Source organism: Bos mutus, chromosome 7 (assembly GCF_027580195.1).
Source record: "Bos mutus isolate GX-2022 chromosome 7, NWIPB_WYAK_1.1, whole genome shotgun sequence".
NCBI lineage: Eukaryota > Metazoa > Chordata > Mammalia > Artiodactyla > Bovidae > Bos > Bos mutus.
The window spans coordinates 30612687-30629882 of record NC_091623.1 but is presented as its reverse complement, the minus strand read 5'-3'; positions in this window follow the sequence as shown (position 1 = coordinate 30629882).

The following is a 17196-nucleotide window of genomic DNA, read 5'->3' as shown; positions in this document are numbered from 1 at the left end:
ATCACCAACTCAAAGTGCACAAATGTGAGCAAACTCCAGGAGAGTGTGGAGGACAGGGAAGCCTGGTGTGCCGCAGCTTACGGAGTCACAAGGAGTCAGACATGACTTGGTGACTGAAGAACAACAATTTTGATCTGGTCTTAGCTAAACAGTTATAGTTATATTATTCTTTATACTTCAAAAAGTTCCTTTCTTTACTTCTTTTTTTTTTAGTGATTGCCCTAGAGTTTGCAATATATATTTACAACTAATCCAGTTCTACTCTTAAATAACACTTATATTGCTTCATAGATAGTATTATCATAATCCTAATTCCTCCCTCTTTTTCCTTATATCATTGTTGCATACATTTCTCCTCTACATAATCATGCCTAAGCATATATATCAAATATGATTCTGCTACTGCTATTTTAACAAACTCTTTCTGTTGTGTCAGGCCCAGCCTGTTGATGGTGAAGCCATCAGCTAGGAATTCCTAAGTCACTTTCCTGGGTCCATATTACTTAGAAGGAATGCCACACACATTTCCCCTGACTGGGGCCAGTGCTATGGCTGGGGCCACCTGTTCTGTTTTCCATTATGATGTGTCTTATGTCACAGGATGCATTCAGCAAAAACCATCAGAGAACTTTTTGGAACAAGACTTATTACTCACAGGTCCCAGAGTGTACATGGCATGCCCCAGGGCCACAAGTGAGGTTGTAAGGGAAAAGAGTGGTGGGCAAAGGGAGAGACGAGAGAGAGAGAGAGAAAGCCTGGATTTAGGCTCTACTTTTATTGCAGTGTGAGGGTGGCTTATCTGGATTCCACTGGATCACTCACTGTGGGCCAGTTTGCAGCATAAGAGTGGAATCTGGGGCTTGAGACAGTGGAAGAAGTGGGGTCACTGAACCGGTTGCCCAGGATTGCCCATGGTCTTCGTAAAGGGAAATTTCCTGAGTGTGAGGGCCTGGTTACTTATGTGGCTGTTTTGTTAGGAGCTGGGTCATACAATTATTAATAGCAACGTATTTATTTAAGATGGATGTCTTCTGAAGTAAAAAATGCCTTAGCAATCAAAATCTTAGCTTCAGTCACTTATACTACACTGTTAGATCAATTAAGAGTAAGAAAACACAATATTTTTTTAACTTCACTTATTATTTCACCTAATTTTTCCCCCTTTAGGTAGATCAAAGTTTCTGACATACATTACTTCCCTTCTCTCTAACAAACTTTTATTATTTCTGACAGGGTAACTCTATAGGCAACAACTCTCCTCAATTTTTCTTTTGCGGAAAGACTCTATTTCTCCTCCACTTTTCAAAGATAATTTTGCATGGACCAGAACCCTAGATTGTGTTTTTATTTTCTCTCAGCACTTTAAATACTTCAAGCCACTCTTTTCTGCTTTCATGGTTTCTGAGAGGCAGTCGAATGTCATTCTTACATTTGTTCTTCTATAGGTAAGTTGACTGCCCACCCCCCACCGCCGCCCCTGGTTTCTTTTAAATTTACATTTGATAATCTGTATCTTGAATATGATATTCCTAGTTGTTATGATACCCTGATTGGTATTCTCAGTGGTTCCTGGACCTATGGCTTGGTGTTTGACATGAATTTAGAGAAATTTTCAGTCATTATTGTTTCAAATATTTCTCCTGTTCTTTTCTCCATCTGATATTCCCATTATGTGTATGATATATCTTTTGTAGATGTCCCATAACTCCCAGATATTCTTTTATGCTTCTTTTTCAGTCTTTTCCTGTGTGCCTTTCAGTTATGGAGGTTTCTGTTGAGAATTCTCGAGCTCAGAGATTCTGTTCTCAGGCATGCCTAGTCTCATAAGTCCACCCTTTAGGCATTCTTAAAGGCATTCTCCATTTTTTTGTTGCAAGTTTTCTGATGTCTGGAATTTCTCCTTGGTTCTTTCTTAGATGTCCAAGGTCTGCTTACATTACCTCTCTGTTCTTGCATGCTGTCTACTTTAGTCATTGGAGCCCTTAGCATGTTCATCGTTGCTCTGTTTAAACTGCTGGGTTGATAATTTCAACATCCCTGCCATATCTGAGGCTGGTTTTGATGCTTGCTCTATCTCTACAAGGGTGCTGCCCACGTGGTGCAGTGGTAAAGAAACAGCCTGCAAATGCAGGAGACACAGGTTCAATCCCTGGGTCAGGAAGGTCCCCTCAGGAGGAAATGGCAATCTGCTCCAAGATTCTTGCCTGGGAAATCCCATGGACAGAGGAGCCTGGTGGGCTACACTCCCTGAGGTCACAAAGAGTCAGACACAATTGAGCACACACACGCACTGTCTCTTCAAAATGTGCTTTTTGCCTTTCAGTAAGTGTGTGTGTGTGTGTGTGTGTGTGTGTGTTGATAGCCAGGAATGATGTACTGGGTAAAAAGGAACTATTGTAATTAAGCCTTTAGCAATGTGATAGTGAGTTGTAGGGAGAGAAGTGCTCTATAGTTAAATGATTAGGTCTCTGTCTTTTAGCGCCTCTGTGCGCACATTCTAGAATGTGAGCTTCATATGTGCTTCTCAGTCCTCCCCGCCTCTTTTAGGTTTTCCAGGATGGCTAGATTTAGCTAGATTTGAGTATTTCCCCTTTTCCACATGGAAGGATAAAACCAGCTGGGATTTCCCTGGGGGTTGAGTGGTTAAGATTCCGTGCTTCCAATGCAGGGGTTACGGGATCCATGTAAGATTCTACATGCCAAGCAGTGCAGCCAAAAAGTTAAAAACAAAACAAAAAAAAAAAACAAAAATGGACCAGCTGAGTTGAGTGCTTCCCCTCCTCTAAGCTAGAATCAACTGGGGTGGATGTTTCCCTTCCCGCATGCCAGTTAGATGTCAGTGAAACCTCTGGAGTACGGGCTTTAGTTACATAGCTTCTCCTGAGGGCAGGCTTTATTTGCAAAAACAGAATGCTCTGGAATATGTCAAAACGATTCTCTCCCTGCCCTGCCAGAAACACAAAGGGACTTTTCTCCAAAAATCCCTATGAGAACCTGCTAGAACGCTAGCAGGTGGAACACATGAGAGTGTGAGTGGCTCAGTGGTGACCGGATCTTCCTGGAGTTTTTAAATATCCCACTGAGCCTCCAGCAGGTCTTCAATCACAGGTCTGCTTTCTCTACATGGGAGCTGGTTTCTGAGGTTTCTTTTCCGGTAAGTTGTGATTGTTTTCCTTTGTATTTGCCTGTTACTCTCTTCAGTTTTGGGGACTTCAGCTTGCTCTATGACTTCTCTTGTGGATCTAAGAAGTTATTGGTTTTTAGTTTGTTTGGAGTTTACTAGTTGCTAAGAGAAAGTGGCCACTTCTAGCTTCTTCCATACTTGAATGAAAACCTTATTTCTTTTCAAATAGTTTAAATTGCAATTCTATTATCTAATAATGTTTAGCAATACTAAAACCTTAGAGGTGCAAGCAAGTAAAATGTCCCTTAGATCTGTTGTACAGTCTGAAATGTAGCTTTGACAGATTGTAAATTTGAAAAGGTATATTCACGTTTAATTCAAACTGGTATCCCTGAAGAAATCATCTCCAGTGCAGCACTTTCCCCAGAACCGTGTGACTTTAAGGTTGAAACTCCAGTGAATTGAATTTTCATTATTGTGTTGAATTCTGAGGGTATGGTAGTGATTGACAGATGCTTAAATTTGGTCCCCAACCTGAAGGAGGCGCAATAATGAAGTTAAGGGAAAAAAAAAAGCATATACATTATAAGCAAAATGATTCCCCATTTATTTAAGTATGGGCAAGATATTTAATCACTCTAAAATTCAGTTTCTCCCCTTTCAAAATGGAGTCACCTAACTTACAGTATTTGCATGAGGGCTAATTTATTTGTGATTAAGACAGTACCTAGCACTTAATACATATTTTAGTTTCCTTTCTTGTCTTACATGGATTTTGTTTCCCCAATTTCCTGATTATCAAAAGTATGTGTATGGTTGTTAAAAATTAGATTCCTGGGTCCTACCAAAGAGTTGCTGTACCATGCTACCATGCTGTAAATTAGAATCTGCTGTGAGACTCAGCACACATGTGTTCCTTGTAGAAGTCATTGAAGCAATGCATCCTATTAAGTCTCAGTTGAGCACAAACTGATCTGTCCAATACAAAGAGCTCAAATATGTTACCAGTGAAGAAACTCGCCCAAACCTAGACATGGTCAGCAGTTTGGGATTTGCTTGATTTTTCCATATTTCACTTATCATAAGAGTGTTCCTGTAGTTTGTTTCCTTAATTGAATTTTGTCTGAAGGAGACTTTTATGTAAAAGTTGAGGGCCATATTATTATTTTCTGAAATATGAGAAGTTGATTACACTGGGGTGTCTTCGGTGGGAAATATTACTCACCTACATCCTTCTTATTCCATAATATGAATTTGTGATTGATACCTATTCAGGTAACAGGTCATGTACATTTGTGATATAGAAACTAGATTGTTTTAAAAATATTCACATCATTCTAATATTTCACCTGAAGGAAGTCTTATTATAGAGACACACAGAAATACATACGTACACACACACAATAATATATTTTAAGATCCTGGCTCTGATACTTGCAAAGTATGTGACCATAGAGCAGTTGTTTAACCTCTTGGAGCATAAAATTTAGTATGTCAGAAATGGAAATCACAATAACTATATTAAAAGCCTATTTCGAAGATTAGGTCAGCTCTCATTCTTATATGCCTGGTTTATCATAGATGTTCTTTGCTCCTCGATTTCAAGCCAGTCCAAATGCTTGAGTGTAGTTTATTCATGGAATTCTACTGAAATTCAGTGGAGGGTAACTTAGCGCATCACTTTAAACACAGAGGATGCCATGAGCAGGATTATTATTATTATTATTATTTGACTGTGCTGGATCTTTACTGCTGCGAAAGGGCTTTCTCTAGTTGCAGACAGCAGGGGCTTCTTTTTTTTAGCATGCACAGGCTTCTCATTGCACTGCCCTCTCTGGTTAGTTTCAGGAGTTGTGGTGCACAGGCTTAGTTGCACAGAGGCATGTGGAATTTTCTGGGACCAGGAATTAAACCCATGTCCTCTACATGGCAGGTGGATTCTCATCATCTGTCTCCGCCTTCTCCTCCAGCTCTCAATCCTTCCCAGCATCAGGGTTTTTACCAATGAGTCAGCTCTTTGCCTCAGGTGACCAAAGCATTGGAGCTTCAGCTTCACCATCAGTCCTTCCAATGAATATTCAGGGTTCATTTCCTATAGATGCCTCGTATTCTAGTTTTCTTAAGCAGTTGTATATGTTGGTCGATTTCAAGTGGATTAGAAACAACGGAGCAATAACGACGCCTGTGGTACATGTCATGCATACTCGTTCTGTCATTTCCTTAGAATAAATTGAGCTATTCATAATTGTCAGGCCAAAACTTATTTGGTTTAAATTTAAAAAAGCATTGCAAATAACTTCAATAAACTGAATAACAGAAAGATAGCTGACATACAAAATAGTGTATGTTATAGAATGATGTATATGTAGAATTGGGCGTGTTTGTGTTTGCAGTTGTAGTCTAAAGAATGATACCCAAGTGTGCATTTTCTGCTGTGGGTAGTAGGATTTCAGGTGCTTTTTCCTTACAGTGTATTATTCACTAACTTAAACAGTTATTTTGTGTTTGTAATTTCACAGACACATAGTGATTATAAATTGTTCAGTTCAGTTCAGTCACTCAGTTGTGTCTGACTTTTTGTAACCCCATGAATTGCAGCATGCCAGGCCTCCCTGTCCAGCACCCACTCCCAGAGTTCACTCAGACTCAATCCATCGAATCAGTGATACCATCCAGCCATCTCATCCTCTGTCGCCCCCTTCTCCTCCTGCCCCAATCCCTCCCAGCATCAGGGTCTTTTCCAATGAGTCAACTCTTCGCATGAGGTGGCCATAGTATTGGAGTTTCAGCTTTAGCATCAGTCCTTCCAAAAAACACCCATGACTGATCTTCTTTAGGATGGACTGGTTGAATCTCCTTGCAGTCCAAGGGACTCTCAAGAGTCTTCTCCAACACCACAGTTCAAAAGCATCAATTCTTTGGCACTCAGGTTTCTTCACAGTCCAACTCTCACATCCATACATGACCACTGGAAAAACCATAGCCTTGACTAGACAGACCTTTGTTGGCAAAGTAATGTCTCTGCTTTTGAATATGCTGTCTAGGTTGGTCATAACTTTCCTTCCAAGGAGTAAGCGTCTTTTAATTTCATGGCTGCAATCACCACCTGCAGTGATTTTGGAGCCCCCCGAAATAAAGTCTGACACTATTTCCCCATCTATTTCCCATGAATTGATGGGACCAGATGCCATGATCTTCATTTTCTGAATGTTGAGCTTTAGGCCAACTTTTTCACTCTCCTCTTTCACTTTCTTCAAGAGGCTTTTTACTGCCATAAGGGTGGTGTCATCTACATATCTGAGGTTATTGATATTTCTCCCGGCAATCTTGATTCCAGCTTGTGCTTCTTCCAGCCCAGCGTTTCTCACGATGTACTCTGCATAGAAGTTAAATAAGCAAAGTGACCATATACAGCCTTGGTACTCCTTTTCCTATTTGGAACCAGTCTGCTGTGCCATGGTTGCTTTCTGACCTGCATACAGGTTTCTCAAGAGGCAGGTCAAGTGGTCTGGTATTCCTATCTCTTGAAGAATTTTCCACAGTTTATTGTGATCCACATAGTCAAAGGCTTTGGCATAGTCAAGAAAGCAGAAATAGATGCTTTTCTGGAACTCTCTTGTGTTTTCCATGATCCAGCAGATGTTGGCAATTTCATCTCTGGTTCCTCTGCCTTTTCTGAAACCAGCTTGAGCATCTGGAAGTTCATGTTTCATGTATTGCTGAAGCCTGGCTTGGAGAATTTTGAGCATTACTTTACTAGTGTGTGAGATGAGCACAATTGTGCGGTAGTTTGAACATTCTTTGGCATTGCCTTTCTTTGGGATTGGAAGGAAAACTGACCTTTTCCAGTCCTGTGGCCCTTGCTGAGTTTTCCAAATTTCCTGGCATATTGAGTGCAGTACTTTCACAGCACCATCTTTCAGGACTTGAAATAGCTCAACTGGAATTTCATCACCTCCAGTAGCTTTGTTCATAGTAATGCTTTCTAAGACTCACTTGACTTCACATTCCAGGATGTCTGGCTCTAGGTGAGTGATCACACCATTGTGATTATCTTGGTCGTGAAGATCTTTTTTGTACAGTTCTTCTGTGTATTCTTGCGACCTTTTCTTAATATCTTCTGCTTCTGTTAGGTCCATACCATTTCTGTCCTTTTGTAGGATTAGGAAAACAAAAATACAAAACAGTGGAATAAATGTATGGCACATATGAAAAAACAGCAGCTCTGTTTTTAAAATTACATATCAAAGGGTGTCAGAATTGTGTAATACTTCAGAGTTTTGTCTTTTGAGTATTTTAATACATACTTATTATATCTTAACATACATATGAGCAGGATTTTCTCATTAATATGTTGTTGTTTAGTCACTAAGTCATGTCCAACTCCTTTGTGACCCCATAGATTTTAACCTGCCAGGCTCTTCTGTCCATGAGATTTCCCAGGCAAGAATACTGGAGTGCATTGCCAATTTCCTTCTCCAGAGAATATTCCTGACCCAGGAATCAAACCTTGTATCTTCTGCATTGATTGGCAGATTTTTTACCACTGAGGCACAAGTTCCATTCAGCTGCTCAGTCTTGTCCAGGACTTTTTGCAACTCCATGGACTACAAGAGGCCAGGCCTCCCTGTCTATCACCACCTCCCAGAGTTGATTCAAACTAATGTCCATCGAGTTGGTGATGCCATCCAACAATCTCATCCTCTGTCCTCCCCTTATCCTCCTGCCCTCAATCTTTCCCAGAATCAGGGTCTGTTCAAATGAGTCAGGTCTTGGCATCAGGTGGCCAAAGTACTGGAGTTTCAGCTTCAACATCAGTCCTTCCAATGAACACCCAGGACTGATCTCCTTTAGGATGCACTGGTTGGATCTCCTTGCAGTCCAAGGGACTCTTAAGAGTCTTCTCCAACACCACAGTTCAAAAGCATCAGTCTTCAGTGCTCAGCCTTCTTTATGGTGTAACTCTCACATCCATACATGACCAATGGAAAAACCATAGCTTTGACTATGTGGACCTTTGTCAGTACAGTAATGTCTCTGCTTTTGAATATGCTATCTAGTTTGGTTATAAATTTTCTTCCAAGGAGCAAGCATCTTTTAATTTCATGGCTGCAGTCATCATCTGCAGTGATTTTGGAGCCCAAAAAAATAAAGTCTGTCACTGTTTCCACTGTTTCCCCATTTTTTGCCTTGAAATGTTGGGACCAGATGCCATGATCTTAGTTTTCTGAAGCTTTAAGCCAACTTTTCCACTCTCCTCTTTCACTTTCATTAAGAGAATTTATACTTATACCAAAATAAATTTGTTTTTCCAACCTGAGTACTTTTAGGTAACTTAGACTCTTGCTATTTGGTTAGATAGAACATTTATTTTTTCTTGCAATATTCAAAATGTAACACTGCAGAGTGAAAGAATAAACTATAGTATTTGTCACACTTACAAGTAGTCTGTCTTAAAAGAGATGCACAAAATAAATTCATGTAGATAGCATAGATGAGTCTTAGTGATATACTATTAAACAAGAAAAAAAAAACTGTTTCATGAAGGATTCTGCCCTTTTTATAAAGTTAAAAGCAATAACATCCTTCAACTTAAGAAATGTCTTTTGAAATAAATGAGGGTAAGCTGATGACAGGATTCCTGACATGGGTTTCATTGTATGATGTGGGAACTCAGGGCACCAAATGTTCAGACAGAAGTTAGATATGGGTTATTTTCAGATTGTGGCTTTGGTTTTATATTATGAACTTTGTTTATCAAATAATTTATGAAAGAATTAATAAATAGAAGTGTGACTTTAATAGACAAAGTAGAAACAAGTGGCAGGAACCAAGGTTTGTGGTTAATAGGATATCCAAGAAAGAATAATCGTACTTTATTATTTAAGTTTATATTTCAATGATTAATATTGAGTTTGACATCTTTTCAGTTATGTGGCCTTTTTCATTCTCTTTCATCTTTTCCTTCTCCATTGCTTGCTTGTTTCATTGGGTTTTATTGTAAATATTTAATAGTAACAGATTCTAATTTTTTTTCCCATGAAGGGGAATTTCCTAATTGTATTTCAAGTACAGGCTTTTTTTTAGAGGGGTGATGGAGACATTCTAGCACACCTGTGATAAGTGGAATGGACTCTATGTTTTCATTTTTAAATCATTGATGTCATGTGTCTGTGTCTGTAACAAGGACACATCTTTTATATGCTTTTAGAGGTGAGAAAATTTTAAAGATATTTCAAAGTTAAATATTTTTATTGATTACATAAAAATACTTAAATATTTGTTTAAATAAATCTCTTGACTCTGCTTTATGAATATAGGTTTACCATTTTTGCCTAATTTAAAAAGTGGTCACTGTATCTTCAAAACTTTTGGAAAATCCTAGCACATTTTATTTATCTAACTAGCCATAAGGTATGAAGGGAATTTAAACTCATTTAACTGCATTAGCAACTACTAAGAAGAAATGTTGCATTTAGAATAACTAAAAACTGTATCATGTTGTTAATTTGTAACATAAGCAGTAATATATCTTCCCATAGATAGAAATCTGCAGAGGAAATAAGATAGGACATTTACTGAAATTAGAATATTTATCAAAAACAAATTGCATTTTCCTTATGTGTTCACTGAGCTTAAATGTTAATGAAATTCTCCCTTTCAAATTATATTCACAAGGCAAATATTAGATAAGACCATGTTATCAAGGATAAAAAATGATTGAATTTCTGGTTTTACACTTAATAATCTGGAACAGAGATGTAGGTCAATGGGGAAAAAAGGGTATTTAAGATGTTACTGTTGCTTAGATAAAGTGATAGTTCATTCAAAGAAATAATCAACCCTGTGCACACTTGGAGAAAAAGTGATTTCTTTTCATTCCAAACGCCAACTGAACTGTAAAGGGTGACATTTTGAATAAAGGAAAGTAAGAATGAAAATGGATTATTAAAAAACAACTTATCAAGCTTATCAAATTGTACTCTTCCGTTGCTTAGTCCAAGCTCTCTGGAGCTGACTTTTCTTATTATATTTTCAAATGTTCTGGTGCAGTTTCATTCAAATTGTCTAAATGATTTTTAGTTGAATTAAATATATTTTTGGACAAGGGTTCTTGTTAAAAAAATCTCAGTAAAATGGAAAGATGGAAACTTTCCTACCAACCAACCATCTGTTCTGATCCAAAAATCACTCTGCAAATTTCTGACAGCAGTAATGGCAAAATTCTAGCCTAGATGAATTTACATGTCCCTGAGAGAGAGAAGTTTAAACAATGATGTTGGGTATTTTTGCACATGGATATTTTGCAATAGGTTCTTCATTTTTTTTTTTTTTTGATTCATACAAATGAAGGTGAAGGGAATTCACTAAAATCTTAATCGTCAAACAAAGAAATGGTATAGATGACAATAGAGAACTACCAAATTAGAAAGTGAAGTTTATCCTACATTTGACTCCTGGGATTAACATCAGTTTCATTCTTAGCCAGATAGAGAGCCTACTGGTTTTTATTACAATTAAAATAAAATTTGCCTTGAATCATAATTTAATATATTTTGAGGACATACAGATATTATTTAAAACTATTCTTTTTAAATGTATGCATTGATATGTAGTTGTTAATGTTTGAATCCAGAGTAACTGAAACAGAACACTGTTCTAGGGATAATAAACTATAATGTTGGATAAGAAGAAAGACATATGGTATAACTCAGAAGAAAATATAGATCATACAGAGATAATTTTAAGACTAAAATACTAAAAAACGTTTATAGTGACACTCACTTTTGGTTTCCAAAGTGACATTCTAATCTCTGTGTGACTCTCTTAAACAGGAGGAATCTCAGACGTTCCTCTGATCCATTCAGCTATCTAATGATGTTATCATCCATTTTATTGGCAACATAATTGTTAACCCATGATGAATAGTCATGTAACTTAAGTAGAATATTATGTAATTTGTAATTCAATTTTATCTATGCTATATTCAGGGCTCAACCAAAAAAACAGAAATCACTGCAAATACTTAAATGGAAGGAATTTCGTAGATGGTATTGATTACACGGGTAATAGGACTACCAAGAAGCCGAGCAACGGACTGTGAGTCACACCAGAAAATAGGAGGGCACAGCAGGAAGCTGGTGCAGGAACAGAGGGCTGCAGAAGTGTGGCTAAGCTCAGATTTAGAATCACCTGCTGGAAACCAGCAATGCACCAGCCTGTCTGGCTAGAGGAAGGGCTGTAACTGAGATGTCATTGGAAGCAGAGAGGAAGGGGAGACAGTGACTTCCTACTTCTGCCTTCCGGGTTCCCGCCCCTGTCTCCCACAGCCAGGGAACAGTGAAGCCAGCTAACCAGGGAGCCTAGGAAACAGGATGTGTTTGCTTGTGTAGGAGTCTCAGGCTCTTGCAACTTCCTAGTGCCCTCTACACAAGTTTGAATCTACTGTTTTTTCAAATGTTTCCATTTGATAAAATTCTTTTTTTCCTAAATACACACAGTAGTATATCTTGGTATGTCAGGTGACATCAGATAATTGTGATAGGCAGTTCAGTTCACGTTGCTTAGGCACCACTCAGTCAAGCATTAACTTTCTACCAGGGCTGATTAGCTGTAAGGTACTGGCTAGTAGCTGAAGGTATGACATTTATCTCAAAACCCTAGGGATCTCTGAAATTGTTTTCTTACAGAAATTGCAAACACATTTATTTACCACAGCCATTTTAAGCACCATTAGATCTACTGGTTCCTAAGACCTGTCAGTTCTGTTCAGTTCAGTCACTCAGTCATGTCTGACCTGAGTGTCCTGATATTTTTGTGGAATAGCCTGGAGTTACTTCAAAGCCTCCCCTTACCCTGGGCCCCTTTCATACCTAGCAACATGGTGGGTTCCCTGATAAATGAGTCAGAGTGAATTATGGGAATGTAGAATATACTGATTCTGAAATCCAAGCAGATCCAACCATCAATGCAAAAATGTGTTTTGTATTTTAAAGGGTGACACTCTGACAATACCCAGAACCCAGCTCCCTTAGGAGATTCACTGATGAAACAGGCACCTGAATTTTTACAGAATTTGTCTGATATATATGTGTCTCACTCTAATCCATCCTACTTCTAATTCACCATCCTAATCAGATTCTGTATCATTTATACCACTGGATTTGCTTTAAGGCTGAAGATCAAGGAACAATTGGATTACTGACTAATCCTATACAGAAATTCCTTAATATAGAGTTGGATTATCTGAACTTTCTTTTGTCTAATCAGAAGCAATTGTAAAAAGCCCTCCAGGAGAACACTGGAGTTGAAAAAAGATTGTAACACTTTTAACAGCAATAGTTATGGAGCTAGTTTCTTAAAACAGGTCACTGAACTATAAGATATCTTATTTATCCTTAGAGAAGAAAATGTAACTATTCCAAATAGAAGAAAGGATTGGTTTTAAACGAGAAATATTCTGGACAATGAGTGAGAGGTCAGTAGACAGCACATTTGAGACAGTAAACCCCAACACAGATTTTGAAGAGTTACTGATTGTTTTAGAGTTTAGATTTTCTTTGTCTCTCAACCTCTGTATTGGAGACGGCAATGGCAACCCACTCCAGTACTCTTGCCTGGACAATCCCATGGACGGAGAAGCCTGGTAGGCTGCAGCCCATGGGGTCTTGAAGAGTCGGACACGACTAAACAACTTCACTTTCACTTTTCACTTTCATGCATTGGAGAAGGAAATGGCAACTCACTCCAGCGTTCTTGCCTGGAGAATCCCAGGGACAGGGGAGCCTGGTGGGCTGCCGTCTATGGGGTCGCACAGAGTCGGACACGACTGAAGCGACTTAGCAGCAGTAACAGCAACCTCTGTATTCAGATGGGATTAGGTTAGTCCTATTTAGATCATCTCTCTTTTGATTGGCCTAAAGTTGAGAAATAAGTACCCTTCCCTCAATTACTTCTGCAAAATCCCTTTTGCCATATAATAAGTGATACCTGTTTATAGTTGTAAATTTCACCCCTACTTAAGGGGGAGAGATTATAAAAACAAGGGTCACCAGGGTTGTTTTAGTATTCTGGGTACCACAGCTTCATTTCCTTTTTGCCATTTCCCCTTAAGATAAAGTTATAGGTCCTTTTCTTTCATATATGTTTGAAAAGAATCACCTGTTAATAATGTGTGTTCTCTTACTACTACTTCATCGTGCTTTTGACCATTCCTCCTAGGTTGAATGTGGAAGTTCCGTGCTAGGCTATTCATCTGGGCATCAGAATGATACAAGTTCTATGACATTTTAAGAAGGTTAGTCTTGCCAGGGAGGAGGGATGTGATAATGTCAAACATTCACAATAAGATTAGGAACAAAGCTCCCAAAATAAGATTTGTGTATTTTCAGACTGATTTATCCAGCTTATCCTGATTGGCTACTTCTGGTATTACTTGGGAAAAGGCTAGAAATGAACTGAAGTTTTTAAGTATTGTATATAAGTTCTTTGGAAAAAGGTATAAGCCAGGAACAGCAATATATACTTTTGAACATTGTGTGTGGTGGGACATTTTTCAGTCTTCTGTATGTGACTACTTGTCCCAAATTTATAAAACCTCTCAAGTTACTACAGATCAGATTAATAGCTATTTTTCTTTTTTTAGATTTCTTAGGATGTCAGAAATCTGCTCAACATAAAAAGGGGAATCCTGACACTGATGTAAAAATATATTCCTAAACTTTCAGGTAATATTTTCTTCATACTAAAATAACTTTAGTGTCTTTGAAACCTTAAGCTAGTGAGAAAGTTCTTTTGTTATTTTTGACAAATGGGGGTCTTAGAAAAGATCTAAAAACACCAGGTGCCTTGGTTTATTAGGTATGGAGTTAGAAAGGACACAGGATAGAGATATTTAGAAAATAAATGTAAGAAGCTGAAAGAGTATAGTTAAAGAGATCAAAAACTTTTGAGAAATATGTGTATTTGTCCTAAGAAGGTACTCAATTGTTTGCTCATCTCACAAATGAGGAATTCAAGAATAGTACAGCTACATGTCCTAGTCTTAAGTGTCATAAAAGGAAGGATATGGGCCAATAGTACTGATGGGTTTAAAAAAAAATCTTTCTTTTCATAATCACTTGACCGATTGCCATCATGTTATTCTAAAGTAAAAAGCTGCAGTAGATTGCCCTTTAAGATGGGTAAAATAATCAAGGCATTAGTTAATGGGTTTCAGTTCAGTTCAGTTGTCCAACTCTTTGCGATCCCATGGACTGCAGCATGCCAGGCTTTCCTGTCCATCACCAACTCCTGGAGTTTACTCAAGCTCATGTCAACTGAATTGGTGATACCATCCAACCATCTCATCCTCTGTCGTCCCCTTCTCCTCCCACCTTCAATATTTCCCAGCAGCAGGGTGTTTTCAAATGAGTCAGCTCTTCTCATCAGGTGGCCAAAGTATTGGAGTTGCAGCTTCAACATCAGTCCTTCCAATGAATATTCAGGACTGATTTCCTTCAGAATGGACTGGTTGGATCCCCTTGCAGTCCAATGGACTCTCAAGAGTCTTCTCCAACGCCACAGTTCAAAAACATCAATTCTTCGGCACTCAGCTTTCTTTATAGTCCAAATTTCACATCCATTCAAGACTACTGGAAAAACCATAGCTTTGACTAGACGGACCTTTGTTGACAAAGTAATGTCTCTGCTTTTTTATATGCTGTCTAGGTTGGTCATAACTTTCCTTCCAAGGAGTAAGCGTCTTTTAATTTCATGGCTGCAGTCACCATCTGCTGTGCTTTTGGAGCCCAGAAAAATAAAGTCTGACACTGTTTCCACTGTTTCTCCATCTATTTGCCGTGAAGTGATGGGACTGGATGCCATGATCTTAGTTTTCTGAATGCTGAGTTTTAAGCCAACTTTTTCATTCACCTCTTTCACTTTCATCAGGAGGCTCTTTAGTTCTTCTTCGCTTTCTGCCATAAGTTAATGGGTTTATACTATTGCAATTCATATTCCTATCCTGAGAGTAATAACTTGAGTAGACTGATGTGCACATTTCCCAGACATTGAAATATAGACAAACTCATAAACCATATTGTCTGACAAAACAAACATTAATTTTTCCCCACTTACTTAGGAGTATTTTTTCAAAGTAGGCATGAATCATTTAAAATAAATGCTTCACTCTCTATTCCCTAAAGCCATCAAATTTGCTCCCAGATTTTGCTTTCAGTATGCTCTTTCACTCTGCTGGCTGCCAAATCCAAAAGTGGTAGAGGGATTTTCAATGCAGCAAAGAAATAAAGAATCAGATGCTTATTCATAAAACAACCAAGCAAAACAAGCTGGATAAGCAGAAACACATTGCCAAGCCAATTCGCAATCCAGCAGGGCTGAGACAAAGCAGCCAGGTATGGCAGAGCTCCCACTGAGGTGGTCCTATTTTAAGCAAAGCCCAGAGCATGTGAACAGAGTCCATTTTTCTTCCTGTTTTAATTCAATAGAAACAGAACAAAGTAGATTCCAATTCCATCAGCAAATTAGATAGAGCTGAACCGAATGGATTATATGCAGGCGAAATATGACAGAGCAGCCCAATGAAGTCTTTGAGAGAGGAGAATAGAGAGAAAGAGGGCCAAATCATTTAAAGTTTTATTTTATTTTAATTTCCCATTTGATTCAAATGATTTCCAAGTACCCAAGAGAAACAAATGAGACATTCTAAGATCAATTTGAAATTTGGCGGAAGTGTGCAAGACAGAATTTCAAACTGCAAAGCCAGCCAGGAACAACTTATGTTTTATAATATAAGATCCTTGGGATGGTCTAAATTTTAGTTCCTAATATATTGTGTAGCTGCCTAAACTGTGTGGCAAATATTTTCATTTTCCAAATATATTTTACTTCGTAAACAGTTACAGAATTTTTTTTTTTTTAGTAGTTAAAGTTTTCTTCCCAAATCAGTATTGTGTGTGTGTGTGTGTGTGTGTGTGTGTGTGTTTACTTGTAACTTTTGAAGGGTTTCTCTCTTTTGGCATAATTAAAATAATTTTTTTCCAAAATTAACACTAACATGTGTGCATATCTTTTAAAAGTTCAATTTAATGGAGTGACTTAATTTTTTCTTTTATATTATTTATAAATAAGAAAGTGAATATATTCTTAAAACTGGAGGTTTGACATGACTCCCTTAGGAGTCAGAGACAAACCCAGATCTCAGGGATCACCTGAAATAAGCAGACCAAGGGACTCTTGAGCATAACTCTGTGTGTCGCTCTGAGTCCTAGTCTGTGGCCCACGGATTCGTTTCTTTCTTGCTCACCATTGCCTTCTTGCCAGAAGTTTGAGTGTTTGCCGTAGTCTCATGGCTCAGAACATCATCTTCACATAAAAAGCCAGATACAGGCATAAAACCAGGAAAAATATATTAGCTTCCTTGTATTTCATTATTAGCTTTGGGAAATAATAAAACCAATGCCTGAATAACTGTTGGCACAACATTCAGTTAATTGTTATAAAAATGTGTCTTGAAGTGAGTGACAGAGGTATTGGATTTGAAATTAATTTCGAGCATTTGATTCATTTGCTTCTAACTGTCCTGTACCTTGTGGGTTTGTGAAGGATAATGGGTAAACATATAATGTGCTTCACTTGCTACAAATGGAAATAAGTCTGATTTATGGAGAGTGATTCAAAAAAGACGATATTTTACACAGAGTGATCAGTGAAAACCTCACTAAGAACATGGCATTTGGGCAGAGACCTGATGAAACCCAAAGCCTGGAGTAAACCTTGGAAATCCTCCAAAGGAAAGATTCCTAAAGGCAAAAGTAAGTTCAAGGACCCTGACATACAACACTCTTGGTAAAATAGTGAATACTTAGTAGGTCATTCGGAGAAGGCGATGGCACCCCACTCCAGTACTCTTGCCTGGAAAATCACATAGATGGGAGAGCCTGGTAGGCTGGAGTCCATGGGGTCGAGAAGAGTCGGACAGGACTGAAGCGACTTCACAGCAGCAGCAGCAGTAGGTCATTAGTGCTGAAAACGTATACATGAGGAGAATAGCATAGGATTTGGTTAAAGGA